The sequence below is a fragment of the Balaenoptera borealis genome (assembly GCF_965194805.1).
Source record: "Balaenoptera borealis genome assembly, chromosome: 18".
Lineage (NCBI taxonomy): Eukaryota > Metazoa > Chordata > Mammalia > Artiodactyla > Balaenopteridae > Balaenoptera > Balaenoptera borealis.
Genome location: NC_138877.1, coordinates 61,286,669 through 61,314,536, shown reverse-complemented (window position 1 = coordinate 61,314,536; position 27,868 = coordinate 61,286,669). Strand labels below are relative to the sequence as shown.

The 27,868-nt window shown below is 36.8% G+C and overlaps 1 long non-coding RNA gene across 1 annotated transcript in view; it reads left to right on the top strand.

Annotated features, from left to right (window-relative positions):
* The window catches only part of LOC309615966, a 46,792-nt gene that overhangs the window by 15,474 nt on the left and 3,450 nt on the right, over positions 1-27,868 (top strand). Inside the window, exons 2-3 of the long non-coding RNA XR_014237196.1 lie at positions 5,300-5,380; positions 6,294-26,869. This is a non-coding gene — a long non-coding RNA (uncharacterized lncRNA). The remainder of the gene's footprint in view (positions 1-5,299; positions 5,381-6,293; positions 26,870-27,868) is intronic.

Below are 27,868 nucleotides of genomic sequence, written 5' to 3'. Positions count from 1 at the left end.
TATCTTTTGGATAGATACCTAGGAGTGGAATTTCTGGGTCATAAGGAAATGTTATGTTTAACTTTTTGAGGAACTGCCAAACTATTTTCCACAGTGGCTGAGCCATTTAACATTTCCACCAGCAACATATGAGGGTACCAGTTTCTCCACATCCTTGACAACACTTGTATTTTTAAAGAAATTATAGCCATGTTAATGGGTGTGAAGCAGTACCTCACTGCAGCTTCAATTTACTTTTCTTTAATGGTTAACGATGTCGAGCATCTCTTCATGTGCTTTGGACAGATGTTTATTTAAGTCCTTTGCCCTTCATTAACTGCGTTGTTTATCCTTTTGTTTTTGGGTTTCAAGAGTTCTTTGTATATCCTATTTACCAGACCCTTGTCAGATACACGAATTACAAGTATTTTCTTCCATTCTGTTGGTTGCCCTTTCACTTTCTTGATAATGTCCTTTGATGCACAGAAGTTTTAAATTTCTGCTGAAGTCCAATTTATTTTTAATTTTGGTGTTTGTACTTTTGGTGTCATATCTAAGAATCCATTGTCAAATCTAGTGTCATGAAGATTTGCCTCCATGTTTGCTTCTTGGGGTTTTAAGTCTTATATTTAGGTCATTGATCTCTTTTGAGCTAATTTTTGTATATGGTGGGAGGTAGAAATTTCCCCCTCATTTTTAGATCATCAGGCAAACAGAAATGCATTCATTCAGAATAAATTCCTGTCTCCAAGCCTTTATTATTCTTTCTACCTCCAATGGCCTAACATTATTGTCACTACCTGGGTTTATATTAACAATCATTCAATGTGCTGCACAAATCCCAATTATATTTTATATTCTTTCTTAAACTCCTATAACTTGTCTCCACTCCCCAGCTTACCAAAATTAACAGAAATCATTTGTCTTTTCTCTGAACTCCCATAACCTCTCTTAGGACACTAATTCATAAATCCATTTATTCATTTATCCAAATAGTTATCCACACATTCAAAAATATAATTATTGGGCATCTACTCTGCTAATTACTAAACTCTTTTCAAATATACTATGTATTTGTGAGCCATATTATATCACATATATTTATGTAAAAATATATACATATATTATTGTATTTATGAAGGTATCTTCTTTCTCCTACTGGGGTAGAAGTTTTAAAACATGGAGACATCATCTCATTGATCTCTCCATCACTCTTTGGTCTCAGCTCGGAAAACTGAGTGAATTAATGAAGCTCAAATGCAATCATTTTCTAAACATTCTACCATTGTCTGTGTAAACAACTGCCTTGCCCCTCATGTATCTTTCGCTACCACGAAGCACTCACCTCAGCTGCAGTTTACAGCAGTACACTTTCCCCAAACTTATCAAATTCACTGCACTCTCTCTCCTTTGGCCCACTACTCATCCTTTCTTTTTTTTTTTTTTTTTAAATTTTATTTATTTGGTTGTGCTGGGTCTTGGTTGCCGCAGGCATGCTCCTTAGTTGCGGCTTGCCGGCTCCTTAGTTGTGGCATGCATGTGGGATCTATGTGATTTGCAGTTTCTTCAGGGTGGGAATTGTTGCGGCAAGATAACCATCAGCTATTTCCCGGCAGTGAAACCAAAGAATACGGGATTATTTCAACTTACTTGCTTATAGAGTTTATATAAATGATTGTGCCAGGCTCATTTGAAGTTTTAGTAAAGCCCGTTTGCAAAGTGCTAATATTAGAAGTGGTTGATATATCTTTTACGTATTTTTTTCCCCAGATATTCCTTATGTAAAGATTAGGGGAAGTTATGATAGTTTTATTGTGTGTGTATGGGGGTGGGTGGGTGTGTGTACATGTGTGTGATATGCTTCTTTTAGCTCAACCATGGTGAACAGGGTTTCAAAAACTTTTTTTCTAAGTAGTCTTGAAGCAATGAAAATGGCCATGGTGGATACAGGATTGATAGCTTCTAACACAACATCTGACATTTTAATCACATCCCACATTGAATAAAGACACACTGGTGGATCTTTTCTAGGTCTTTGGGTTTTTTCAACTGATATGTTTTGATGACCTGTTTTCTCCAAGCTACAAAGCAGTCCTCAGATAGAAAAGATCTTAATTTAAATACTATTTGCTACACAGCACTGGTAAGATAAAAAAATCTATTCTTGGAAAATGAGGAAAGATAGAGGTATTCAGAAAATAAATACCGCTGGTGTGCTGAAAAATAAGGCACAAGAGCCATGATTTATTTAAATACTGCATTCCATTTAATGTAAAGTAAAATCCTGATAATAGTGTTCTTAATTAGGTGGTTATTTTCTGTTTCTCTTGCTTCCCAGCAAAACTTTCCAAAGCACTTGCTGATTTTTAGCAATGCATTAGATGGCAGTGTTCACATAGTTTACAATGGCACTTACTACCATCGTTTTATTGCACAGAACCAAATATACACCTTCATTTTGGATTTTACACCATTTCAGCTCTGTCTCTAAAGCTGTTCTTTTCTTGGAGTCCTTTTACGCCTTTGGTGCAACGAGGGAAAAAACATTTATAAGAATGTTAGTAATCGTGGATATCCCAGACAGACATAAAAGCATGAATCCTGATGCCTTAATTAAGCCATAAGGAAATATGGCAGATCCTACCTGTTTTTCCCTCACGAGTATTTGGAGTTCACCGAAATACACATTATTGTCATTGCTGATCTGAAGCCACCCATGCTCACCTGAAATTAAAGCCAGGTCTTTTTTAACAAGAAACTTATAAGGTTTGAATCACAGTTTTATTAAAAATTATTTCCAAAAAAAAACTTGTTTCCAGTTTAAAAGTCTTAATTTCACTGTTGCTGTTGTTTTTTCTTATGCCTTTATCTTTTGACTTTTTATTGACTCTGAGCCTTTGGCTTTGGAAAAGAAAACCTCAGTTCTAACCCTCCTTGTGCTTCTATTTATTTTTATCCTCAAATCCAATAAAGATAATTTACCAAGTCCAAGGCTGAGTAACTCACTTAGAGCTGAGTCCATTTCACACATGGACCAAATGCCAAATAATTTAATATGTCTTAAATGCCATCAGGGAAATATCTCAAAGGCCTAAATCAAGAAGCCTTTTTAGCATTAGGGCATAGCTTTCTTTTAGAAATTTAGTTTAAAGCAACCCCACATCCTCAAGTCACTGTTTTTCTCCAAATAGTTGAATGGTCTTCCTTCTCCAATTTCTACCACCCAGCAAAATCTGTCTTCCAGTTTTCCAGAAACACAGGGACCTCTTGACCCGGGAAGGTATGATGCCATATGTTAAATCCACTTAGACTAAATTTAGAAGCATCTCTTTCCCTACCCCAAGTGAGATCAAGCTGTCTGCATGGAGAGGATAGGCAGGACTTCCAGAATTAAGGGCTTAGAGGTCAGAGGAATAAAGCGAGCTTTGTGATACCTGAGATTTAACCCTTCTTATTATTTCCAGAAACACCAGAGGTTTTGGCTACACCCAATGATAATAAACATTTAAATGGAATAAAATCCTTTTGGAAGGTGGAACTCTCAAAATGAGTTTGTTGAATGAATACCCTCTAACTGTGAATGATAATGTATATCTGATTATAGTTATGAAATTCTCACATAAAATAAAGATTGGCCCAGTGGATTCTCTTATCCTATTTTGTAGGTGAGGAAAGTGAGAATCAGGGAGGTAGTGCTCAAGTTTGCATATCTAAGACTAATACCCACATCTTCTGATTCCTGATCTAGTCTTTCCATCAAACTCTGAAAACTCAACCAAATCCAATGCAATTTTCTTTTCTGTATAACAGTCTGGATTATGTATGTCCTATTTAAACATTGGCTCAAATTTCTCTTGACTTGTTAGCTCAAGGTGAAGCTAGAAGTTATTTTCTCTTCTGGTCAGGAAATCATGAGGAATAGCTAGAAAGTCCCACATACTTCTTAGCTGGCTAAACTGCCGTATTATTTCCAGGTTAATCTGAATACTTTTAAGAGCCACTTTTCTCTGGATTTAAGGATTTTGAAAGCTGTGGGTAGTATTTCAGAGAATTCATCTCTTAAAGGAAGACTGAAGCAGGAAAATTTCCTTTAAGTGAGAGGTTCCATGAACAAACAAACAAAAATTTACAAAGTTGCAATAGACTACATTTGCTTTTTAATACTCACCATATGTCTGGTTTTATTCAGAGACTAGAAGAGTGGGTTAATGCTTATTTTCACAGATCATATAAATAACAGCCCTGCTATTGCTTATTTTTTCTAGGTGATAGCATTTTGGATTGTACTAAATAAAGTGCTAGGGAAAAACTTAAAACCATCCCTAATTATTAATAGAGACAGTTCAGTAATAGGTCTTTGGTCAGTGTCTGTAATACTTTGGACTTGAGTTTTAGAGTGTGGACTGTTTTACAGCTAGAGATAAAGGTGATTGCTTTTAGGGGTTTCAGTATTAATATTTTCATTTCCTGTTGTCTTTTTCTCCCTTTGATTTTTTTTCGGGCTTTGCTTAATGACTTATCAATCTAAAACTGAATTTTAAAATAACAGTCCAGCAACATTCTTTCGTATTTTTCTTTGCTTTTGTATCTATCCCCTCTTAGGACACCAGCTTTCCCCTATCTCAGTGGTAGAAATGCAGCTAGACCTGCCTAGGTTAGTGCCCAGAGGGAAGGAAGGCACTCCCTTTCGTGTCCAGGCGCTGTGCTAACCTGTTACATATGTGCTGGGATAATATTTCAAAGTGCTAATTGTCCAGTATAACTGCCAATTCTCCCCAGCTTGGCAGCTAAATGGAAAAGCAACGTGGCCTTGGGGACGATTTACAGTGGGGAACAAAGTTCTTTAGCTTTTAAGTTCAAAGGGCACCATCTGGGTATGAGAAAGGAAAATTTTTGAAAAGGAATGCAGTCAGGGAGAACAGGTTTTTCTTCCTAATTTGAGACGGAAGAGATAAAGGAGGCTGGAGCTGGCAACCAAAGTCGTCCAGTTCCCAAAACACCGGACTTGATGTTAACGTTTTTACTTTCCTTCCTCAAAACGCGTGCGCTGCAGCTTTGTTTCTGAGCCCACCCAGAATCAGCAGTTTCGCAAAGGGTAACAGATTGAGGTTACTTCTTTGGGATTTGTCACAAAAAGGGAACAATTGAGCACCATGGACACTGACCGAAGAATTGATTAAACATTTTGGTTGAAGTGCTTATAGAAATGCTGCTCAGTAGTGGACTTAAATCTTCCTATTCTTCGTCATTTGTGAGTTAGTAACCACAGGTCTTGCCTCAGCCCTACCCTTCCTGATCGTTCTTTCTTTTGGTTTTACAGGGTTTACAGGCTCCTGATAGAGTGACTTCACCTTCAAGCAGCAGCACTGTGAGGGCTGTCTAGCCTTTGTAGCCAATCTCGGTAAGTTCCCCACTTTCTTTCAACTGCAAAGCTGCTCATCACCTACCATCTGCCTTTCCGTCTTTCCTGGCCCTTCTCTCCTTCACACCCCTAGCCCCAGCGCATCCAGGCCCTGCAGCACACTGCCCTGGGTCGCGCGTCTTTTTTCCACCAGTCCCCTGGCAACATGCAGGATGGGAGGGGTTATTTATTTCCTTTAGAAGGTTGTCATTTTGGGGATGAAAAAAGTGTGACTTCCAGGAGTGACCAGTTTAGCATCCTGCTAAGAGGAGTTCTCCTGCCTTTCCTCCTGCCCCAGGAAACAAACCCAAACCCTTTCTCTTACTTCCTGAGTTTCTACTTTTAAAGTGTGCCTGCAGCAGCCATCTTCAGAAGGGTAGCAACCACTGCTGCTGGAATTGCAGAGGGAGATAGGAGCTTTTACATCAGTCCCTGTGGCTCCTGCAGTGTTGGGCTACTGCGAGCAGAGCGAGTGGTGCTGGATGTGAGGGTCTTAAGTTCACGCAGGGCCAGCCCTTATGCAGATGTCACTTTGGACAACAAATCATTTGTCTCTGTCTCAATCCTTCATCTGCAAGATGGATTCTACTGCCCCTGAATTAGGATACAATGAGATGAAAGATATTCCAGCTTTTTCAAGATAAAGATGCTTTATTTTAAATGCAGAGTAGTGGTATTATTCTGCAGAGACAGTGTGATAAAAAATATCCACTATCTTTTATTACAGACTAATAGACTCAAAATGTATATACTAGTTAGATTGGATTTCAAAGCAAATCTGTTTTAGAAGATAAGTAAAATCTGAAGTGTTTTTGACATCTTCATTCTGTACAAATGATTTAAATCAAACAATTTTTGTAAAACTGAGCAAATTGTGTTGATTATAAATCAGACTCTTCCTTTTACTTTGAAGGTAACAGTTGGGCAAATTAGAAGTCATTGTGTAAGGAAAGTGAGCACGAAGAACAAAGGCTGTTGGATTCTTTGCTACTTAACGAGAGATCTTGTTTAGCTCCAGCCGTTAGGAAAACTCATCACTTCCTATATTTGCTGGTGACAATCAAATGCAAGAAACCACAGCTTTAAAGAAAAAAAGTCTAAATAAATACTTTAGAGGAGATGCGGATCCTTTTACATTTCCTCAGATGAAAATACTGCAAAGTTGGTGAGAGGATATTTATTTCATTCAGGAAATCCCAGTCAAATCTTTCCTTCTATTCAAAAAATTGGAATTTAAATGAAAAACATGCCTTCATGTCACAGTGATGTCCTACGTGGCCTACATTTCAAAATTAATAGATGATAGACATAATTTTTTCTATCTTGTTAAAAAACTATGATCAAATCGTAAGTTTGTTTCTCTTCAAATGTTGTGATGTGGCAGGAAAAGAGGAGAAGATTTGGTCAGGGATTAAGGCTGAAAGATTGATGAAGTCCAGATAGTTGCAACATGAGACGGGAAGAGGGACAAGGTGACTGTGGAAAAAACCATCTCGAGTTTCTACAGGAAAATGATGAAGAGTGGAAGGAAGCCTAATCTGCCTCAGAAATGCAAAGGCATCTCAAGTCTCCGCTAACTACGTTCCTGGGATGAGATGCAGAAGTATCACAGCTCTCACTTCACCCCCCACCACAAACATTTGCACAACTGCCGCGGAAATTTAAAGCTCTACGCGTAAGGACGTCAATATTTCAATTTAGAATTTTACACCTGATTAAAGACACAGCCTCCCCTCCCTTTGTTTGTTCCATGTACTGGTGGGTTTTGGTAAATATTTCTATCTTCTGCATTGGTTTATGAATAACTTAGAGGTCAGGGAAACCCTCTCCCCCCTTTTCCCACTTTTAATTGTATCTCCAGCAAGACTTACTTATTGTGAGAGCTTAATAAATACCCTTAATTAAAATTTAAGAAATGAAATGTATCCAGTTTACAAGGTGTTTGTTTACTGTACAAAAATTATAAACACAGGTTCACAACCAGTAGAATGATACTGATCATAGGGCCGACTAGGCAAAAGCATACCTAGACAACTGAAAAACATGTAATGAAATTTCAGAAAAATAAATACTACTTTTAAAAGAAAAATCTCGCTCTGGGAAATACTAGAAGAAAATATTTGCTTGTAGCAGAGACATGCAGGTTTCTCTATTTGCCCCCTGCTCTCTGGCCCCCAGGCCTTTCTCTGCCTTGCTCCATGCTCTAGGAATACAGCTTCTATGAACATAAGTTTTTATTTCCCTGAGATAAATGCCCAAAAGTACAATTGCTGAGTTGTATGTTCAGTGCATGTTTTATTTTGTAGGACAGCTCCATTTTAACCTTTCCCATAGCTCTGTCAAGATTCTCTTAATGCTTTGAGTTAGCCATCTCTTTCCTGTTTGAACTGATACACTGAAACTGGAGAAAAATGAAATGCTGGAAATATAAGAAGTCTCTGATTTTGTAAAACTTGTTTCGCCATGTGATCTTTGCATATAAGTATATAGGCCACCAATTTTTAAAAACTCACAGCTGTAAACATAGGTCAAGAAAGGTGAACAAAGAAAAATCATTGTTTTTCCCCACCTCTCACAAGAAATCCAAGATAATATCATCTTCTGAAATACATCAGCAAAAGCTTAATTTGGCTCTGGTTATACCTATTAGCTATTGTCTTCCGTAGGTCATGTGGATTCTACACAATGAAAAATAAAATAAAAACATCAAAAAGCTACAAAACTCAAATTAACAGTAAAGTGAGAATCACCCACCTATATGTGAATGTGTGGTATCACAAGCATATCCAGCATCGCCTAGCACAACTGTGTAAGTTGTTAGAAAAGGCAGAGAACACACAGCATGTCCAAGGTATGGTCCTGAAATAGTGGGATGATCTGAGCCTCTCTTCTAATTAAAGTGCTACGTATCATTAGTCATCCATCCATTCATTAATGCATCCTACAAATATTTGTTGGTCATCTACTGTGTAAAATGCATTATATGGGGAAGTAAGTTATCTCTCTATGCTCCAAGTTAATTCTCTGAGGACAGAGTAATTCATCAGAAGTAGCTTGAGATATCATCCAAACACTAGTGAATGTGTTGGCAAACTTGAAAGAGGAACTCTGTACTTGAATTTAAACAGCTGCCCAATTCTGCATGAGAAAATAATGGAATCATATACATTCACCCCAAAAGAAAAGCTTGATTTTAAAAGGTATTGGTGGCAATGGTACAAGAAAAATATTGATTGAAAAATTTTTCTTACTGAGTTTATCATTCATGGATGACACAAACCTAGACATAAAACTGCTAGATCTTACAACATTAAAATTGCTGCCTTACAAATACTATAAATGGTGTGTTAGTTTAATACATGATCAGAAACTTAACATGCTATATGTCTCAAAAGAGTAGTGCAGATAAGGAAACAGCTCAAAGGTAAAAAGAAACACAGATATCCTTATTACTCTCCAGAATGCATGGCACTAGAAAATGGGCAGGAATCAGAAGATGCTGGACAAATTCAGCCTCTAGCACTTTCCCACTGTGTGTAATCTTGGGTAACTCACTGCCTGGGTAGCCTACCTGTCTCTGTCTCTCTGTCTGCATGTCTGTCTCTCTCTGTAATTCTAATATTTTTTCCCCAGTTTTATTGAGAAATAGCTGACATACATCACTGTATAAGTTTAAGGTGTATAGCATGATGGTTTGATTTGCATATATTGTAAAATGATCACCACAATAGGTTCAATTAACATCCATCATCTCATATAGATACAAAAAGAAAAGAAAAAAAATTTTCTCCTTGTGACGAGCACTCAGGATCTACTCTTTTAACAACGTTCCTGTACAACATTCAGCAGCGTTAACTATAGTCCTCATGCTACATATTACATCCCTAGTACTTATTTATCTTATATCTGGAAGTTTGTTCCTTTTGACCACCTTCCTGAAATTCCCCCTCATCTATCTCTTCCTCTCCAAAATTTAAAGTAATGGGATATTAACCCCTGCCTTTCTAAAGTGATTATAAGACTTACTTCACCAGATTTTCAGAGTGGCCCAAATGAGAAGCTGTATATGGAAACACAGTTAAATACATGCCTTCATGATCAAATAGCATGATTTCATTACAAACGATACACTTATTCCTATCAGTTTTTTCTAACCATTAAAATTCTTGGAAGTCCCCTTTTAAAATGATATTTTTGTGACCACGTTCTGTGCTTCAATAAAGAATCAATCTCATTATGTTACAGCTGCACTTCCTTTTTGGTCAGAACACCTTTCCTTGGTTTAATCACCCACTTTACTCAACAGCTTCAAAATTACCTTTGATTTTTTTCAAAAAGTTCACACCCTCAAAGAAGTGAACATTTGCCATTACTGAAGATATTCAAAAGAAATTCCCCACATTTTCATTTTAACTTTTTAGTATAAATAATATATACATATAAGTAGCTCCATAAATCCTAAGTGTAAAGCTCCATGAATTTTCACAAAGTGAACACGCCAGTTAATCACAGCCCAGTTTCCATGTCAGAAAATAGACCATTGTTAGCATCCCAAAGCCCCCTTTTTGCCCTCTTACAGTCTTTAACAATTCTTTTCTTCCCCATCCTGATAGCCATTAACATAATTTATATAGATGAACTTTATATACACAGGGTCACAAAATATGCATACTTCTGTGTTATTTACTCAAAATTGATAACTGTCCAAGTTGCATGTATCTACAGTTCATTCATTTTCACATGATGATATATTGAATGAATATTATGAATATGGCACCATTATCTATGGTAATGGTTTGATGATCATTTGAAGGGAATGTCAACCAATTTGGGACTATTTCAAATAGTGTTGCCATAAACATTTCTGTACATGTGTTTTTTATGTATGCATTTCTCTTGAGTACATTCTTAGGAGTGGAATTGCTGCTTCGATGGACATGCATTTTTTCAGTTTCATTTGATACTACCTGTTTTCAAAACCGATGGTACCAATTTGGACTTTTATGATTGGTATCTAAAAATTCCACTTCCTCCCTCCCTCCCTCCTTTCCTTCTCCCTCTCTTTCTTTCTTTTTCTTTCTTTCTTTCTTTATGAATTATTCAATTTCCAAACATAAGGTGGTTTTACAGTGACTTGACTGTTACTGATTTCATTATACTGGAGAAGATACTCTGTCTGATTAAATTCCTTTCAAATTTGTCGCAGCTTGCTTTCTAGAAATGCATACAGTTTTGATAACTACTCAATGTTTATTTGAAAAAGAATGTACATTCTGCAGTTCTTGGTGCTTTGTTATATATTAAGTCAATTAGGTCAAGAGTGTTAGAATAATTGTTCAAATCTTTTAGAACCTTAATAATTTTTTTGTCTGATTTCTCTTTCCATTACTGAGACAGGTATTTAAAATCTCTAACTATGACCTTTCTACCTCTCTTTATATTCTGGCAATTTTTGCACTATATATTTTGCAGGTATATATTATTAGGTGCATACAAATTTAGAGTTGTTTTATCTTCTTTGTGGAGGAATGTGAAAGAATATCTCTTTTTATGCCTAGCAATGCTTCTTTCCTTAAATTCTACTTTGATATTAATTTGTATATGCTAGTTTTATTTGCATTTGTGTTTGCATGAAATATCTTTTTCTCATGCTTTTGCTTGCAGCCTTTCTTTGTCTTTTCATGTGTCTTTTTTAATGTGTCTTTTAAGCAGCATTTAATTTGGATTTCAAAAAACCCAGTCTGGTAGTTTTTAAAAACATTTAGAGTATTTAGTCCACTTATCTTTATGCATGGGTTTTTGTTGTTTGTTTGCTTTCAATTTTTTATTGAACTGAAATTTACATACAGTGAGACGTATCGTAAATGTATAACATGATGAGTTCTTACAAATGTATACACCCATGTAAGCAACACCTCAATCAAATATAGAACTTTCTCGTAGCCCAAGAAAGTTCTGTTGGCCACATTACAGGCAATCTCCACTCCACTCTCATAGACAATCATTGTTCTCAGCTCTAATACCATAAATGAAATTAGATATGTAGTTCATAGAAATGAATGATACAGCATATAAGCTTTGCTCCACGTGAAACACCTGAGACGTGCTTAGCATGTTATCAGCAACATATTCTTTTTTATTGCTGAGTAGTATAACATTGTATGACTGTTTTTCTGTCAACATAGAATTGACTTGTTTCCATTTTTGCATATTATGTATAAAGTTCTTATAAGCATTTGTATGTGTATACATTTCCGCCTCTCTTGGAGAAATACAAAGGGTTGATATTTCTGGGTCATAGGATAGATGTACATTTAATTTTGTCAGAAGTTGTCAAAAAGTTTTGCAAAGCCATTAAATTTCTTTACACTTTTACTAGGCCACTTATATGTGATGTAATCTTTGATACATTTGACATTAAATCTATTATCTCACTCTGTTTTCCATTTGTTCTGCTTGTTCTAAGTTTCTTTTTTGTGGGTTGTTTTTTTTTTTGCATCCTTTAGCTTTCATAAAATATTTTTATAGTTACATTTTCCTTCCTTTAGCTTTTTAGTTACACATTAATTAATTATATTAGAAATCATAACATCAATCCTTGACCTATAAGAGTCTAATATAAATGGAATCTTTATTACTTCTTAGACTATATGAGGATCTTAGAACACTTTAATAGCATTTATTGCCACGCCTTGCCTTTTGAATTATTGTTGTCATGCATTTTAATTCTATAAATACTTTTTACCACATAGTGTGAAATTATAATTATTTTCAGTTTATATTTATTTATTTAGACATACATATTTAAGATTTCATAGCTTTTTATTCTTTCCTGCATTTCTGTGCTTCTATTATAATTTTCCTTTTGCTTGAAAAAAATACTTGTAATATTTCTTTTATACAAATCTGTTGGCAACAATTGCTATAATTTTAGTTTGTCTAAAAATGTCTTTATTTGTCTTCATTTTAGAAGAGTATTTTTACTGATTATACATTTCTAAGCTGGTAGGTTTTTTTCTTTTTACTTAAAAGATGTAATTGCACTGTTTTCTGGCTTCATTTATTTCCATTGAGTTATTATTATAAGGGTCATTTTGCTCCTTGAAAATAAAAACTTGTAATTTTTCTCTAGATGTTTTGAAGGTTATCTCTTTTCTTTTTTTCTTTTTCTTTTGGTCACATTTTGGTGATCTGCCTAGGTGTGTTTTTCTTCGTATTTATCATACTTGAGGTTCATATTGCCTTTTGAATCTGAGGCTTGATATTTTTTATTTATTTTAAAGAATTCTTGGCTATTATGTCTTCAAGTATTAATTCTCTCTCTTTTGCTCTTGTTTTCCCCTTTGGGACTCTAATCACACACATACTAGATTTTGACATCTTGTCCAATATTCTCCTAGTCTCTTTTCTCTCTTTTCTAGCTTTGTTCTCTCTATACTTCAATCTGGATATTTTTTCCTTGGATCCATTTTCCAGGTCATTTTCCTTCCTTCAGTTGTGTCTAACCTATTATTATGCCTATCTGTTGCATCCTTAATTTCACTTTATCTAATTTTTAGTTCTAGAGAGCTCATTTGATTCCTCCTTTGAATAGATTTCAATTTTCTTATAGTCTTAGTCTATTCAGGCTGCTATAACAAAATACTATACACTGGGTTGCTTGTAAACAACAGTGATTTATTCCTTACAGTTCGTGAGGCTGGGAAGTCCAAGATCAAGGTGCTGGCATATTTGGTATCTGGTAAGTTCACACTTCCTAGTTCATAGATGACCATCTTCTCACTGTGTCCTCACATAGTGCAATGGTCAAGGGAGCTCTCCGGCATCTTTTTTATAAGGGCATGAATCTCATTCATGCAGGCTCCACCTTCATGACCATGACCCTTCCCAAATGTCCTATCTCCTTATGTCATCATACTGGGGATTAGCTTTCAACATATGCACTTTGGGAGGATGTAAACATTCAGTCTATAGGACTAATGATATTCTTCATTTTTTCAAATATTTTCTTGACCTATTGTAAAGTCTGTACCCCATAATTCCATTATCTATCTTATATCTGCCTCTGCCACCTATTTTCTCTATACATCTGATCTCAGATTTTTCGGTTCTCTTCTCTGTGTTTACTTTCTCTCCACGATCTTGGCCCGTCAGTTCCTGGACTCCAATTTTTCTCCCCCCAGCCCTGTTAGACTGTAGAAAACTCTGCTTATCTTTTCTGACCCTTCACACCCACATTCTCCTCAATTTGTCAGCCTTTATATCTGTGCTGTTTGGGAAGGGCAGAGAGCTCAAGGGAAAACTGACATAAAATGGAGGCTCATCTCAATGAGTGTCTCTTCCTCTTGGGAAATTGGCCTCTTAAGACTGGCTGCCCCGATTGCTCTCCAAAACCTTCACGCAAATTCTTAAAAAGTATTTTGTCAAGCTTGTCAAGTTGTTCTTGGTGGGAAGACCAGTCTACACTAGTCTGCAATAACTTGAGTTATTTACCTTCAGTGTTTCTGGCAAAGCCACCTGACCTACTAGCTATAGAAACTCTGGGGTTGTGCAATAGTCCAAAAGCCCTTTTAGCTTCAGGGCAGAGGCAAACTGCCATCAAGAAAAGCCTGGCCAGCTGTTCTTCCAAGTCAGCCATAAGCAAAGCTCAGAGAAAATCAAAGAAGTAGGTCCTTGGCTATCCCAACCCCCTTAGAAAAAGTAGATACTTGACAAAGTCTGCTCTGAGGAGCAGCTCTGAACTATGCATGGAAATTTCAAAATGTCCAAATTTTCATAATACTTTTTGTCTGATTGTTATACTATAGAAATATTATAAAACATGAGGCACTACCCTCTCACCTACAGAGAGAAGTGGAGACTGATACAATCATTCCATCAACTTGGGCTGTGTCTATGCTATTAGTTGAAATATCTTAATCATCAAATCCCCTGCCTCTCTCCCAAATACACACACACCCCTTCTAAAATGCTCTAAAATTCATATGTGTAAATTTAAATATAGGGTACATCAAGAGGAATACCACAAACACTAATTTGAAAAGATACATACACCCCGATGATCATAGCAGCATTATTTACAATAGCCAAGACATGGAAGCAACTTAAGTGCCCATCAACAGATGAATGGATAAAGAAGATGTGTTGTGTATATATATACACAAGGGAATATTACTCAGCCATAAGAAGAATGAAATTCTGCCATTTAAGCAATGTGGATGGACCTAGAAAATATTATGCTTAATGAAATAAGACAGAGAAAGACAAATGCTGTATGATATCATTTATATGTGGAATCTAAAAAATAATAGAAATGAATGTATATGCAAAACAGAAACAGACTCACAGATATAGAAAACAAACTTACAGTTACCAAACGGGAGAGGGAAAGGGGGAAACAAATTAGGGGTATGAGATTGATACGAACTACTATGTATAAAATAATAAGCAACAAGGATATACTGTATAGCCCAGGAAATTATAGCCATTGTCTTATAATAACTTATAATTGAGTATAATCTGCAAAAATACTGAATCACTGTGGGGTACACCTGAAACTAGTATAATATTGTAAATCAACTATACTTCAGAAAAAAGAGAAATGCCACAAACTTCTGTTTCAACTTTAAATGGACTAAAATACTGCAAGAATTACTTTTTATTCTCTGAGTTTTTTTTTTAAGAAAAAGCAAAAATAGAATTTGAATGACTAAACACTAAATATACAATTAACAAAATAGTTGATTAATTACTGTAATAAATCAGAGTAACAGAAATAGAAAATAAGTTTATAAAGACAAATATTGTTCACTCATTTCCTTTCAGTTACAATGAATTTCATCCCTTACTATCTTAATGTATTCTAACTTCTGGATTTCTCATTTTGCTGGATTATTGAGATTAACCTCAAAATCCTTAGAAAAAGAAAATGAACAGCAAAAGCAGCATTTAAAATACTGTGAACCTTTTAACCATTAAATATACTTTTGAAACTAGCATTTACCAACATGTCAGTGTCTACTGTTTACCTAACAACTGTATAATAATGCATTTCTGCCGAAGTAATTTTATCCTTTCCTTCTTTTTAAAAATCAAGTCCTATTTTTATTGTGGTAGAGGATTTTACTATTTAAACAATCCTGTAATAAAAGCATGAGGAAAAAGAATTTCTTTGGTAAGGTCAGCTCTTCCTTTTTGTTTATGTTTTTCCAAGTTTGGAATATCTATTATTAAATTGAAAAAAATGAAGCAGAGCTATTTTTGAGCAGGCATAAATTTTAAGTAATTCTGAAACCCTATTCAAGAATTGAATTATATTTGAGGTAATATGACAGATTTTGAAAACACAATTAGAGCCTTTGATATTAATGAATGCATATTTAGCTAAATTAACATTTATGGGTTGGTTGTCAAGAGAGCTATTTCCTAGGAGGGACATCTGTCTCCCTGTGGTTCCCCCTATTGAGAGGCCATCTTCAAGACAAGATTTTCCCCTTAAAGCTTGCAGTAATGTGAATTCATTTTTAATCATAAGGTTAAACGTAGTCTTATGCGTTCTCTAAGTTCTCATTCTCTTTATTTGCTTTCCTCTGGTAGTTGTCTAAAGCCAGAATCCTGCAGCTTATTCAGAAATGTTTAAGCCAGACTGCCAAACATCTCTTCCTGCAGCTTTTGAAAAACCAGTTCTCAAATGTATAGGAATTCTTGTTTGTCGAAAATCTGCATGAATCTAAAATTAAACACAACAACAGAAATTCATGTTGAAAAGAATTTGTAAAGAAGGAAACCATGGCAACAGAATCATTTATTTTTAAACCGCACCAGCCCTTATCTCTACCTTCACCCCAAAACTAAGCACACTTAAGCCATAGCTTTCTCCATGCTGCTTTATTCCCATTGTAATTTGGCAACAGTCAAAAATAGCCACAGGAATTGTTATATTTATATTACTAAGTACTGTGCAAGCCAGGCTTCTTCATGTTTACTCACTCACATTATCCTGCAAATGGCCTTGGAGGAACCTGCGTGGTTGTCAAGGGGAAGCTCAGGTAATGCATCCTTCAGGGGCAACACCACTATTAATGCCAAGGACAGGCTCTTTAGTGGGGAGATTAGAGTCCTGATTTAATTACTCAGGGATTCCACATCTTATCAGAAGTGGGCTGACCATGCTGGGCAAGAGCAGATGTAACTGCAGCAAATTCCAACATGGTTTCCCTTGGCTCCCAGGGACCCTGTCTGTGCACAGTATCTAGAAAGCTCTGTTCCTGCTATACCACTGCCTTTTATATCAGTGCCCAATGTTACATCACCATGCCAGGAGAACTTCCACTTACAATGTACGGGCTTTCTTTAAGCAAATGATTACAAACTTCAGGCAAAGACTGTTTGGTTAAAATGTCTTAAAAGTGCTCATCAGAAATTTTCAGGTGATTGATAACACTGGAAAACACAAGCATATTTTCTATGAATAATTTCAAAACCAACACACTTTCCAGACGGGTATATATTTGAAAATCTACTAGCCTCTTTTAATAAATATCAACTGATAGGGTATGGTATTTGCAATGTGTCTTTCCTAATTCCTTTGTCTATTCTGATTTCTGTTAGTTCAGTCGCTTGAAGAACTTAGGGTGTCTGAAGATAAGGGTTCATTCCTCATTGATTCAGTTGAGCTATGCAACCCAGAAGAGCCCTAAGAGAAATGCAGACTTTAGTTTTGCAGATCAAAGCCTTGAGTAATAGAAATAGGCACAAGAATACATTTGAAGCCATGAAGGGCATTAACCCAATAAGCCAATTGAATTACTTGGAAAATTGATCTTATATTTTCTGAAATAAATCAAAATCTGAGAGTTAAAAGGATGCTGGCCCACTGTCTGTGAACCACACTCAGAGTTAAATCAGAGACGGCAGGAAGCCTCCGTCTTACAATATATTCCTAACAACAAGAGGAGTGCAGAGGCATTGACTCCTTAGTGCTTCATTCTAACTTTTACCTCATTTAGCCCACTTGTTTCTGTGGCCCACTTCCCAGGATTTCCCTCCTTTAAGTTGGTCTGTAGGTCAATTTGCCTGACTTTGTTTCACTGAAGTCTTTCTGGGTATGAAGGAGCCAAAGGTTATCAGGTTTATTTGCACAAAAGCTTTGGGAAATTCTCACATAGATACTTAATGAAAAGAATGAATCTTTACCAGTGGCATGAAGTGCCTGCATTTTTCTGAAGTAAAGGAAAATAAGAAAAACATTGTTCAGAATTATGTCTTTGAAATCAGACAAAACCAAAAGTATATGGTTTTTCAGCTTCAGTACAGAGGAAAAAAAAACCTTTCTCTTTGGAGGAATTATGAGGAGAAAAGCTGGAATTTCATGCAGTTTCCAGCTGCAGCTACTTTGTATCAATGATTACTTCTTTGTCTCCAATACTATCCATTTTTGGTAGCAGCGCTGAGGATTTATTCAGCAAATATTTATTTTGTCCCTACAAAGTCTGAGCCACTGCCCATGATAAAGGGCAGGTGTAGAGTCGGGCTGCAGAAGGACAGAAACATGAGGGGTTCCAGGTGTAAATGAGGTTTTGAGTAGCCATCTCTCACCATCCAGAGAGACACACAAAATGAAAGGGGCTTATTCAGCAAGAAAAAATAATGAGAACATAAAAGTAAAGAAAAAGGACAGAGGAGAGTTTTTTCCCCCTATATTTTGTGGAATATTGCTAAATGACCATCCTTGAAACAAACCAAATTTTGACACTATAATTCAACGAACAGAAAAAAAATAAAATAAAAGGTTATCCTTTCTGAACCTACGGCCAGCTTTGCTATAGTCAGTCTTTATCAGCTTGGATGTCTTTGCATTGAAAGAACAGCTAAGAAGTTGATAAAGCTAAATATTTCTATTATTTGGATATGACACTGGCATTTTATTAAACATATTAATTAGGTGAGCAAGTGACAGGGAACATTTTGAAATGTCTGAACAAATTGCTTTTAGGCATTCAAGGTGCCCCCACTTTGGGGAGGACGTAAGTATTTAAACTCATTTCTGTTGTCAGCAAACACCGTAATGAAAAGAATGCTGAAGTGAGCATAAGGAGAATTGAAGATTTGCACTTGAATATTTTATTTATAGCTAACTTATTCTTTTTTTAATTTTTATTTTATATTGGAGTATAGTTGATTAGCTAGCCTACTCTTAAATTGATGTTTTAAAGTGTCTGATGTGTAATAAGATAATGAGAATTAATACGTGAGGCAAACAAGGAAAGGAGAAAGCAGGGTAGAAAACAGCTGAGATTAAGCTGGAGGAGGCCTGGGATGCAAAAGGTATGTTTCATGAGGTGCTGCCCCCTTGCCAGCAGAGAGCCATCGCATGGCCCAGAAGCTTTCTGGCCACCATCCTAAATGGAAAACAAGCACTTACATGATTCACATTGTCCATGAGCTAAATCTGGAGCAGTTGTTCAGAAGAAGCATAATTATTTCTGGTACTTAGACCTGAGAGAAATTTCCCCCTCCCATGGGTCCTCGTAAAAAAGCCAGTGAGTCATCTGGTGAAGGTCTGGGAGAGCATCTTCCCCGGGGAGGGGAAGAAGGGGGGCAGGGACATTTCATGGAGGAACTGCCTCCTATCAGGCCCCTAGGGTCTTGCATCCACTCTTCCACTCAGTAGTAAATGAAGTCACTTAACCTCTTGGTGACAGAGATGCTTCAACTGGAAAACAAGGGCCTGGGTGAACTCTTGGGCTCCATCCAGCAGTAAAATTCTGTTTCTTGGATACTGATCACTGCAGTATGTCCTTTAAAAGCTCTGCTTGCTACAATTTTTCATCTTAGAAAGGCATATTTCAATATTCTTGAGATAAAACTATGTACATGTGTTTGTGTGTACGTATTCAGACTTTTTATTCATTGATCCACTGTTCCAGACAGAGTCCAAGGAAACAGAATCCACACCAGTAATTTAAAAAGGGAACACTTAATACAAAGAATTATTAACTGGTAGCAGGTACATAGCCTCTAAGAGGGCATAAAGGAGAACTCAGACTCTCCTAGTGCGGAGAGACGGTACTCAATGAAGGAAGACCACTGGGGTGAGAGGGGCTCATCCTCTCCAACACAGATGTAGAATTCATTGCTGACAGTGTGGCTGGACCCACTGGATGGCAGAGAAGTTCACTGAATAGCTCCAGGACAAAACTGGTCACAGCCAGCTGGCAGGGGCTGGTGAGAAGGGAAACCTGCAAAGGGATTGAATTCAGGAAGCCTTCCACTGGGGTCCCGGCAAGGCTTGCTGGAGGGCTGTGCCACTGGACCTCCTGAACTCACACCTCTAGCAGCTGCATCCTAGGAGCAAGATGAGAGGATGCAACCAAGTCAAGAGAAGTCTTTTCTCTGGTACTGTCCCTCCTCTGACACCCTCTACTGACAAAGCTTAATATGCTGCCAGCTGGCAAAGGAGAAATCTTCATGGGTTCCAACTCCAATATCATAAAGCAAGGCAATGAAGGGTAAATTTGGAGCCCAGAGGCAATTAATTGATCATGGGCATACCTACCTTTCCTTAAGTCATTAAATTCCAAAATGTGTAGTGTGCAAATGCTCATGACACATTTTATGCTACAGTATAAAAAAACCGATGCATTTTACAGTGTTCAAAGTGTTGGAATAACAACCGGTGGGAGTGAGGCCTAGGGTATCAGTCATTTCACCAACAGTCACTCAGTAAGCCAATAATCATCTGAAAAATATTTGGGGTAAATGTTAATTCATTTATTCAGGCAGCCAACAAATATTTGATGAGTACAGTCGGCCCTCTGTATCTGTGGGTTCCACATCTGTGGATTCAACCAAACATGAGTTGAATATATTCTCAAAAAAAAACTTCCAGGAAGTTCCAAAAAGCAAAACTTTGATTTCTCATGTGCCAGCAGATATTTACATACCATTTACATAGTATGAGGTATTTTACGTAATCTAGAGATGATTTAAAGTATACAAGAGGATGTGCATAGGTTATATGCAAATACCATGCCATTTTATATGAAGAACTTGAGCATCCATGGATTTTGTTATCCATGGGGGTCCTAGAACCAATCCCCTGTGGATACCAAGGGACAACTGTACCTACTATATGCTAGGTGCTGGAGATACAGAGAAAGATAAAAATGAAAAAAGCCCCAAGGACTTTGCAGTGATAAGTGCTCTGAAGAAGTTGCATAAGTGCTGTGGAAGAAAAGTTAGGGAGATGTTACCTACCCAGGAAGGGGGAGAAGAATGTCATCAGGAAGTGCAAGTGAAGGTGAGTGGAAAGGAGTTAATTGCCCATATGGAGGGTGTGGTGGGAAACAAGTGTCCCAGGACTGGGCACATCAGGTGCAAAGACCCACCATGGGAAAGGACATATAGTCAAGCAACTGAGAGAAGGTCTGTGTCCCTAAAGCCTGAGGATCCCTTCTTGGGAAGGGGCCACTGAGAGAGATGAATATTCCAGTGGAACACCTTTCACTTCACCTGCGCCATCTGTTCTCCTGGGTCTCCAGCCTGTTGGCCCATGCTGTGGGTCTGGACTTGCCAGCCTCTCTATTTGCGTGAGCCAATTCCTTATAATAAATCTCTTTCTATCTATACTACACTTCCTACTGGTTTTGTTTCTCTGGAGAACCCTGAATAACACAGGTTTTGATAGGTATGAAAATACCATGCAGACACTTTTTAAGGATTTTGTCTCTATCTCAGTGGTTCACAACCGGGGGAAATTTGAGGACATTTGGCAATGTCTGGAGACATTTTCGGTTGTCACCACTTGGGGAGGGTGGTATTGGCACCTGGGGAATAGAGACCAGTCTCTATCTTCTGAAATGAAAGAAGACAATCCCCACAACAAGGAATTATCCCATCCATATTGTCAGCAGTGGCAATGTTGAGAAACCCTGCTCTATCTGGATGCATAGTGACTGACATACGTTAAGCAGAGTTGCGTGTGTGCAGTTGAGGTGAGGTGGTGGGAGGTGAGAGCAGTGAGACTGATGGTTTGCATTTCGAAAATATCTTGCTCTAGAGGAAGTCCATAGCAGGGGGTCTTGAGAAATACTGCTGTCAATATTAGCCTTGTAAAACCCTAAGTAAAATTGGTTTGTTTACTATCTTTCATAATATTATTATTTTAAAATCACAGCTATAAAAATTCTAGAACCTTGTCTTTCAGGAAGAAGGAGAAAATGAGAGACAGCAGTATTTCAGTGACTCAGAGTAGGGGAAACAATTAAAACATGGATAATGTCCAGCAGTTAGTTATCTTATCCAAATGATGTAGCACAGATTTCTGTGAAATTAAGGGATCAATTTATTTTCTATTGACTCAACTTTCAGACTCAAAAACATGTTCAGGTAAGAATTCAACAAATTCCCTCAGATTTCCATATGGTTAATTAAGTTTTATTGAAGACTAGCTCTACAGGAAGTCATAAATATTCCAGTGGAAAGGTAACGAAGACTAAATTCTGAGCTTTCTAATTTGAAACCACAGGACCCTTAGCTGAGATCTGAGGGGAAAAGATCCTGGTTGCTGCAGGAAGTTTTTGGTATTGAGGTGACAGAAGTGATAATTAGGAAAAAGTACATTCGAATAGCACAGGATGTCACATAGTATGAAACACGTTCAGAGAGCATAGTATACCTACCACTCCATAGTTTGCTGCCCATTCACTTTATCTTACCTTGACCTCAGGAAGGATAACATTTTAAAAGTTGGACATCTTTCTAATGAATTCTGTCTAGAGATTACAAAAACGATAGATTGCAGATACACTTCTATAAACAGATTTGTATTAAGATTTTTAAAAGAGATTTTGTTTTCAGCTCTGTTTAAAATGAATTACAAATAGTGAAAAATTTTTGTTGCAAAGATTTTAACTAGACTTGTTTGAGTCCTTAGCAAACGCTTAACTTTCCTTCTAAATTCTAATTGAACCAGGTCATTGCTCATCTAGAACTAACTTCATCAATGTGCCAGTTTTCACTGTATTTTCAAAGTAGCAAGCACTTCTTTTGATTCTTAGGGAATGAGAAGCTATCAGAAAAAAAAAGAAATTGGTGGATTTCCACTATACAGCCAGTGAAAACAGCTAAAAATTAAACTGTCCCCAAAATAAATATTAAAATATTCTATCTTAATGCAAAAAAAAAAAAAGAATCTCCGTGCGGGCTGGGAAATAAGTAACCACAAGAGTATTACTTAAGTAGACAAATCCTACAGTATTAAAATTTAAGAGATTCCATTTGTTCTCATCCTGGTGAAAAAGCATACATCACTCTTTGCTGTATTGAGCCTTCTAGACACTTTTTTAATCTGTATCTTCAAGCATCCCCTTCCCCATTATTTGTTTAAAACAAATAAGCAAGCAAATAAACTTGAGTATTAGAAAGGAAAACTAGTGAAAACTCGAATTACTTGATAGTTAACCAATCAGTAGTGTATGTTAGATCCTTAACAGTTGATATCCTAAAGGCTAAGTTTGGGACTGACATGTACACACTGCTATATTTAAAACAGATAACCAATAAGGACCTACTGTAATAAATAAAAAAATAATAAAAATTTAAAAATCACTGTAAAAAAAAGACTAAGTAATATTTGGGACTTAATACTGTATATATTCAGTAACTGACTATTCAATCCAGAGGGCTCCTGTATACATTTTTAAAACTATGAACTGCCTTGGTGCCTCAGCTGTACTTGAGCTGGTTCCAGTTCTACATTTTACTCCCAGTGTTTACACATATTCACCTTTCACTCACAATCCTGATAAGGGGAATTGCATTTCTTTGGAGATGGAAGCAATTTAGATAGTGGTTAAAAGGAAGTGTTGATGAACACACAGCTGCAGGGGTGATGTCTGCAAGTTTTAATGACCAGCCTGCAAAGAATCAGAAGCACAATTTATAACAGCACCAACCTTCCCACCGCTTGCTACATTACATTTTAAATCAAAGAAAACAAAGATTTTAAGAGAGGGAACATGTGGTCAACTGTTCACACTGTAGTCCCTGAAATCAATCTACTCTACCGGAGGACACTTTAAATGTTAGCCATTTTCCTTCGTGCTTTGTGACTTTTTTGTTTTTGTTGTTGATACTTATCTTCTCTTGGCCAGACTGTTGGCTGACACACTATTTTTAAACATTTATATGACTTCTTCTTATGCATTCCAGAGGGGGAAAGACCTTTTGTTATAGGTAGTAAAAATCAAGTGAAACAGAGAGTCAGGGTTGTGATTTGCCAAAGGTCAAAGGTCATGACAAGTGAATGACTCCAGAGGCCTTGAGGTCAAAGGTGCAACTGCAATCCCATAACCTCCACTCAGTTTTTTACATCACAAAGGAGAACAGAGCTTTTCTAGCTTCTGTGAAGGAATCTATAGGCATGTTCACATTTTTCCGTGAAAAATTATTTTGAAATGATTCTGCCCATGATTATTTTTCCTCTTGAAACCAAGTGGCATGAAATAAGCTTTTATATAAATTGAATGTCTCCTTAGCCTTTTATTAGTATTCTATATTGGAAACCTAGAGGAGGAAGAACTAACAAAGATTAATATGTGCTTTTTAAATGGAAAATAAGCACATTTTTTTAGAAGATCAAAACCCATACCAAAGAAGTACATTTATCTTTTTTGTTATTTTTTCCAATCCATGTGTATTTATTGAGTGTACCTAAAAATCTATTTTTCTTGGAAAGCTAACAGCAATAGTGATCTCTTATGCTTTCTATTTGGCATATACCTTTACGCTAAATTCTGAATACAGGTCCCAAATAAAGTTTTTGTAATGGGCACCATTCTGGTACTATTATAATGTGTTTTTTCTTTCTTTCTTTCTTTTTTTTTTTTTTTTGCTAATTTAAAACAAGTAAATACCAGGGCCACTGTTTAGATCAGAATGTCTGTGGCAGATCTCATAATACATTAGTAGCTGGAGCTATATCTATAACATGTAAATGGGGAGAAAAATGCAAAACCTTATTTTTCAACTCCATTGGTTTCTAACCTCTCACGAGCACTTAGTTCCACACAGAGAAGGAAATAGTCACGCTGTAGAATCCTGTGGCCCATGAAGGGTAATTGGATAACATCTTTTGAAAGATTTACAAGGCTGCCAAGGATTTTGCCAGCTTTAAACCTGATTGATTCAGTGTGAAAAGATCTGAACAATTCTGACCTAAAAGTTTAAAGGCAGACCTTTCCTGTGAAAGTATAATTTAAAGCCTGTAATAAAATTGTATTGGAAAACACCACATTGAAGAACACAGCCATAAATTGCAAAACAGCATTATGTTAAAGGACATTTTTTTTCCGTTAAGTCCTCTGAAAGAACCCTAATTGTTCACCAGATACTTTAATAATGAGGTGTTTTGGGTTTGGCTTTTTTTTTTTCCTGGAAAAAGTCCCTAAAGAAAGACAAAATTACCCAACTATTTTACCTCCCTAACCAGAAAGTTTGACTTCTTGCTTAGAAATGCAGATGGAATTTCTACAACTTTTTTCTTATTAGGTAAAATAAGGAAAAGTGAAATTTCATTTATCTTTAACAAACAAAGAGTAGACCAAACAGACTTGTTTCATATTTTAATTTTTCAAAGTGCTGATTCTCATCATATATTTATTTCCATCTTGACAAAATATATATACACATAATTAGTGCAATACTTTGTGGGTAGGCGCAAATGCTTGTGATGACTCAGACAGATTAATGATTAAACATCTTCCAGCTAATTACTCCAGGCCATTAATTATTTATCCAAGCCCATAAGTCTATCATCTAGTTTAGCCTCTCTCTTCTACTGCCCATTTTAGAAAAGACAGGTTTAGAAAAATGGAAGTGTAAAAATTTCAAATAAACAAAATTAAGTAGAGTACATACTTTTTTTTCTTTTTCTTTAAAATCAGGGAAAAATTGAGACCATGGTATTTAGACAAAGCCTGTTTATCTTTAAACAATACCTCCTTTGTGACAGGAACACTAACTTTGCATTTCCTCCTCAAATTTCAGTTTGAAGGATTTAGGGAAAAATTCCATGTGCCCACTTACCTGTGATTTGAGCAATATGCCATTTGCCTGTTGATTCTTTAAACCACGTGAACTGGTCTTAGACGTTTAAAATAGGAATCTTGATTTATGGGTACTTTTGTCACTACATACATATTTACATGTGACCAGAAATGATTGCTTTCTCTTTAAATTTGTGAGCACGCTAACTTTCCAACAAATTGAAAGCCCTCCCATCTTTTAAAAAGGCAGCATAAGAACAGAACTGCGGCACGAAGGGGAAAAAAAAGCTTCAATTAAGAAACACGTAAAGGACGAGCCCTCTTCTGCGTAAAATAGTTGGTACCTAGAAGAGGCATTCAGAAAGGAAGGAGGGACAATGTGCTGGGCTCTCAGATTTCTTTCCTGAACAATTAGGTAATTAGTTAGCTCAGCCTTTCACCCCCTTCCATACTCTAAGTAGAATTCAGTGTCTAGGAGGTAATTCAACCAGTCACCTGAAAATCCTGTCTTGTGAATTAAAAGAGTTCCCCCTTATTGCATCAAGAGTCGAATAATTTCCACTGTATCAGCTTCCAGCTGGCTGTTAGCAATTTCTGCCGGATGCATTACTTCATTGGTCTATACCAGTACTCTAAACTGGCAGGGTCCCCAGAAGCTCTTCTTCAGAACGTTACAGTTAGTTAAGCTGAAAATTGTTAACTACTGGAAGAATACCCCAGGGTGAATGAAGAGGCAAATTACGGATTGGCAATAAAAATATTTTTTGATATGTTCAAATCACATCAAATATCTTTATACAAAGTCATCCTCCAAGAACGGCTAAGAACAGAGAGACAGCCTTTTCTAGCGGCCTGATTTTGGGTTCTGGTGCCACCTAGTGGGGCAGGGAGGAAGAGAAGATGCAAAAGAGGACTGACCCTAGTCATCACTCAGGAGATCAAGACGATTGTCTTAATTTCCTTCATATCACTATGTATATATATATTTAAAACTTTATCACTTTCCTCATGCAGTACTTTTCAGCACTCCCCGTCAGTTAAAGGACTGAGATCGAATCCCTCTTTCGCTGACCTTCAAAGCCTCCTGCAGCCTGATTCCAGTCTATCTTTGAAGCGTTACTCGGCAGCCGTTCTCCGTGAATATTTCCTAACAGGCAGGCTGGTCTGCTCCAGACAACATTCCTTACCTTTGCTCATGTTGCCTTTTCAGTCAGCATAGATTCTCTTACCCTTTTAGAATCTCATATTTAGAAAGATCTTATGGTTAGATTAGATGTCTTCAATACTAGCACCTCCCAGAAAATTCCCCCTTAAGAAGTCCTCCAACCTCTTTCTGAGGCAATGAATTTAATCTTATCTGAAATGGCTTGTTATATTTTCAGCTACTTCTGGTACACAGTACTTTCTTATACTGGACCCACACCGCCAGTTCAAGAGCAGGGTAAGTGCTAGATGTAGGTGGTTCAGTGCACAGACTTGGGAACAAGGTGGGTTCAAATTCCAGCTTTGTAACTTTCTAGTTGTGTGACATTGAGTACATGATAAGTTCCCCAGGTCTTAATTTCTTTACCTGTTAAATTGGGATAAGAACAGTGCCTATTATCATTCAGGGTCGTGAATCAGCTTATATGTGTGAAAGTGCTTAGAACAGTATGTGACATGCAGTATGTACATGCTTTGTAGGTGTCCGATTTATTATATTTATAGCTTTGGGAAATCATTAAGATACAGGTGATGGCTGCAGTAATGAAAAGAGTGTACTGAACAATACATCTCAGTGTGTATACTTGGAGAACCTACCTGTAAGATGCTCCCCTAGCTAAGGTTCCGTGGGGACGTAAGTTGGGGAAATGCTATATGCAGCCCTGCTGTGTGCAGCTATATCCTATATTATATAGATGTATGATAGTTAGCATAATCAAGGCTGTCAACTCCTGACATATAACAACCTGCCTTTGTCTATCTTGGCATTTCCTAAACCTTTTTGACTCAAGAATTCTTTTTTTTTTTTTCCTCCCGAAGTGGACCTTTTTTTTTTTTTTAAAGTCTTTATTGAATTTGTTACAATACTGCTTCTGTTTTATGTTTTTTTGTTTTTGTGGCCACGAGGTATGTGGCATCTTAGCTCCCTGGCCAGGGATCGAACCCACACCCCCTGCATTGGAAGGTGAAGTCTTAACCACTGGGCCACGAGGGAAGTTCCAAGAATTCTTTTTAATATAACATCTTAACATCTCATTACCCATTTATGTTTTAGGAGAGGGATCTTCAACTCAAAACCTTAAAGGACAAAGCAAATAGTGTAAGCCAGGGAAGTAGGCCGGGTGAAATACAGTATGGAGTTGGGTGAATTATGGAAAACTAGAGGACACATGTCTTACCTAAGTGCATTTCAATTTGGTTTGTGAAAAAACACCGTGTAGGCCAATGAAAACATAGC